The sequence below is a fragment of the Arvicanthis niloticus genome, chromosome 22 (genome assembly GCF_011762505.2).
Source record: "Arvicanthis niloticus isolate mArvNil1 chromosome 22, mArvNil1.pat.X, whole genome shotgun sequence".
In the NCBI taxonomy this organism is placed as follows: Eukaryota; Metazoa; Chordata; class Mammalia; order Rodentia; family Muridae; genus Arvicanthis; species Arvicanthis niloticus.
Genome location: NC_133429.1, coordinates 11,601,864 through 11,606,267, shown reverse-complemented (window position 1 = coordinate 11,606,267; position 4,404 = coordinate 11,601,864). Strand labels below are relative to the sequence as shown.

Here is a 4,404-nt window from a genome sequence, read left to right as displayed (position 1 = left end):
ATGGCCTGTGTCCTCACTTCACTTCGGCTCTGGCTTGCGGTGGGAGGATGCTCCTAGGCAAACCTCCTCCTTTGCCTTCCATTGAGCCATCTGCTCAGCTGCAGTGCCCTGAAGAATCCTCTGTGCTGCTAGCTTTGAGAAACCTTCTCAGTAGCTCATCGAGCCTCAGGGGTAAGCTTGTGGAAGGAGATGAATATTGTCATTAAGAAGCTATCCTGTGTGCACAGGAAAAAGGAATGATAAAGAGTAGGGTGTTCGAGGGAGTCTTGGAAAACCCTGGGGGAGCAGGAAGTGATTCCCAGACTCAGATGGGAATAACTAACAAGGAAACAAATTGTCCTCAAACTTACACATTAGAATTATCTACAGAGCTAAAATCACACATTATATGGTATCACCGGAGTCTCTTCTAACGCAAGTAGGACTCCAGAAAGTTCCAGCATAGTGTTAATGTTGACAGCCAAGAAGCCACATTTAGGACGCATTAGGGATGGAGGCAACCATGACAGGTTAACTCATTTTTCAGCCCTCAGGGAGGAAGCTGGTGAATGATTACTATATTTGGACACCGTGTCTTGTATTTCCATTAAGTGTCATGTTTGCATTTAGTGCAGGTACTGAGCAAGCCTGTGATGCCCACTAATGTAAGCTGTAAGTAAGATTCCGTGGAAGAATTCTCTATATCATGAACAGGTAGAGCTTGATGTCTCATCTGGTCAATGTGGTTGGGTTTGGGAATCGGTGAGGGAATTGCTGGGGTCTGGTGAGAGTGGATCAAGCAGGTACGGGGTCTCCTGTCCCCAGTTGCTCCTTCTCCCTGTTATTCAGAGCATTGCAGGGGTCATAGAGAAGCTGCAGTGCTTAGGAGCACTTCCTGCTCATCCAAAGAACTACAGGTTGGTTCCAGCACTCAGGTCATCTAGCTCACAACTGTCTATAGCTCCAGTTCCAGGAAATCCCCTGTTCTGTTCTGACCTTTGACACCAATATTCGTGTGGTATACTCTCACCCAGACATGGATGCATACACATATAAATAAATCAATCTTTAAAGAAAGGCACATTGCAGGATGTCACTTATCTGTTATTCTTCCTTTTCTAGTTGTATATACTTTTATTTTCTATTCAGGAACTATGGACCATATGGGAGAAAGAGTCTAGAACCTTGAGTTGTTGAGATCAAGTCCTGACCTCACCAAGGTCAGTATAGGGATAAACTCTTGTGTATTGTGTAAAAGTATCACCTGTCAATAAAGAGCTGAATGGCCTATAGCAAGGCATGAAAATGGGTGGGACATCACAGAGAGAGAGAGAGAGAGAGAGAGAGAGAGAGAGAGAGAGAGAGAGAGAGAGAGAGACTTTAGAAGGAGTCAGGCATGAAAAAATTCACCACTGAGACAGGAAGTAAGTCTGATGTATTAAACTGGAGAGGTAACCAGCCACATGACAAACATAGAATAGTATAAATAAGATAACGGAGTAATAAGCTTGTTAGGGAATACACCTAGCTTAAGGCCTAGGCATTAACTAATTAATAAATAAGACTCCGTGTCATTATTTGGGAACTGGGCAGATGTAAGAAAGTCCAAATGGTTAGATGTTAGTTTAGTGATGCTGGACAAATCTCTGTAGCTCTCTCCCATGCTTCCTCACCAGGGAATGGGGATGGCAACACTTTTCCTGTAATGTGCAGAACTTCCTGAGTATCTAATCAAGCCAAGTCTGAAACAGCTTACATTTCTCTCTTTCTTCCTCCATCCATTGACTTAGTTAATTAGGAATCAATCATGGAATGGTCTCTGGGGACATCACAGAATAAAATGAATGAGTTTTTTTCCCCTACCTTGACCTTGCTGTTATCTGAGAAAATCTTTATTGGAGATCACAGCAATGCTTTTAAGCTTCCTATGACAGACTTAGGATGTCCTTACCAGCTATGCACATTACTTCACATGCTCATTGTTAAGCACGAAGCAAAGTACAAAGGTAAAAAGCTAGGGCCACCTTAGAGTGGAAAGGAGCGGGCTGAGAAAGCTGTATGCTGAGTTACTGTGTCCCACACCCTGTATTCAATGAAAGGCCACAAATGAGTTACTTAAAACATCAGTGGTCCTATACAAACCCATAACATCAAGACAAGTCAGGGCTAAAATTCAGCAATGCTTGTGGCTGGAATCTTTTTATTCCCATTGTCAGAATTATTGCCATCCAAGTGCCCGTCTGTCTTCTCATTCTGTTCACTAGCTTTTCACCCTATCCTGAGACCACTAGACTTGTTACAGAAGAGCAAATGCCCCACTCCAGAGCAACTTCAGAACGATTTGTGACTGCTTGGGAGCTATGCAAACTTACTAAATATGTCACACATTCTTTGAATATCACTAGCCTATATGTCTTTAGTAAGAATCCCAGATTGATGTATATAAGCAAGAGGCTCATCCCATTGTCTGTGATGTCTTTATTATTGTTATTTCTGGGCAAAGGTGGATTTCTTCATGATGAAGGGTAGGTAGAGGTGGATGGAAAGGAGTTAGTCAGAAAAGAGGAGGGCTGGAGGAGGAGGAAAAGGATGGGGAGGCAATTTGCTAAACCCAGGATGAGGTCGTACATGTCTTCTGGGATACTAAAGCAAGAACTTAGGCTTGTCAAAGAGTCTGGAGTCCTTTGAATAAGACACAACGTGTTATTGTTTCATGCCCACCTCATTAATTTATTCCATTCTAATCTCTCTGCCTTGCAGACAGAAGTCTGAGCCTTTCTCCCTTGCACAGCCCGGCAAGCCTACTCCTGAGAGAATGGTTCCCTTGTTCCTCCAGGGCTTCTTCTCACATTTGCACTTTCTTGGCAAAGTTGCAGAGGTATCAAAGGCGCTAGGCACACCCTGGAACATTGATATGTTTGGAATTTAATCAAATGCCCCGTAAAACGAAGCTATTTGCTTTACTGCTGGAAACACCAACTTTGAAAATATTTAAAAGCTATCAAAATACAAATTATTGGGGCTCTGCCCTTCACAGTGAGCTTTTTTGGGGATTTATGTATTTTGATATATGCCTTATTCTCCCCAATAAAGGAAGGCAGTCCTATGCCTGATTCTGACACTGTAGCATGCAAGTGTAAAAGGATGGCTAGATGCCAATCATGTTTTTCAACAGTACTTCTTTGCTGTGTTTTTTGGCATCTCTTTCCCTTCATGAGGGCCCTGGGAAACCCTTTCGAAGCAGTCTCAGGTAGCGTGCCCTTCATGCCTGAAACAACTGAGCATAGAGTCCCAACCTCGTAGCTTTGAAGATCAGCTGGTTGTGATCAGTCACTGGTCTGAAAGTCAAGGTGTACAGAATCTGGAAAATGAAGAGTCCGGGAGAAAGAAGTAATGTATGGCTTTCTTTTCTTTTCTTTTCTTTCTTTTCTTTTCTTTTTTCATTTCTTATCTTTGATTCCTGTTGTGTCCTTTTGAGCCCAGCTTTGAATTATTTCATAATTCCACTAGAATTCTCAAATGCTCAGACCCTCTGTCCTCACCATTGCTTTTCAACATTGCTACTGAGACTATCCACCTCCCATGCTCTATTCCTCTCTGGGTGTCTGTTTGTCTTGCTACCATCTTTCCCTTGGTCTCCAAGGGTCCTTCCCTGTCCACTGAATGTCTCCACCCCTGGTGAAATGATGACTAAATACTAGTCAGCCACCTCTGTCTGGGTTATTTCCATCAGTGGCTTTTACTCCTTGTAAAAAGGACTCTTGGCCTTTCCAGGATATAAAGCCTGCATAAATATCTGTTTAACATCCATACTCAAACATTCTGCCTCCCTTCCCTTTTGTCAGCTCTGCCTCAGCCCTCCTGTGACTATAAGCAAGCATCTCGACTTCTAGCCATTCTGCACCATTAAAAATGGCATCAATCCACCCACAGCCAAACAGTGGATGGAGCTTGGAGATTCTTACTGAAGAATAGCAGGAAGGATCTGTGTATCCCAAAAGGAATAGGAACGCCACAGAAAGACCAACAAAGTCAACTAACCTGGACCATTGAGGCTCTCAGAGTCTGAACTACTGACCAAAGAACATCTACAGGCTGGGCCCAGGCATCCCCACCCATATGTAGCAGATGTGAAGCTTTATCTTCATGTGGGTCTTGAACAACTGGAACAGGGACCATCCCAAAAGCTGTTGCCTATACGTAGGATATGTTCTACTACCTGGGCTGCCTTGTCTGGCCTCACTGGGAGAGGAAACACCTATCCTCACAGAGACTTGATGGGCAGGGAGAGAGGACCCTCAGGGGGTTCCTACCACCCAGAGGAGAAGGGGAGGGGCAACAAGGAAAGACTGTTTCTGTGAGAAGGGAGGGGCAGTGAGTGGGATGTAAAATGAATACGTAAAATTAATAATAATAATAATAATA

The 4,404-nt window shown here is 43.6% G+C and overlaps 1 long non-coding RNA gene across 1 annotated transcript; it reads left to right on the top strand.

Moving 5' to 3' along the window:
- Positions 1 to 645: 645 nt before the first annotated feature.
- Positions 646 to 4,072, top strand: LOC143435679 (uncharacterized). Its single transcript, XR_013106151.1, has 2 exons — positions 646 to 1,199; positions 2,740 to 4,072. It is a non-coding gene; the product is annotated as an uncharacterized LOC143435679 (long non-coding RNA).
- The last annotated feature ends 332 nt before the right edge of the window (positions 4,073 to 4,404 follow it).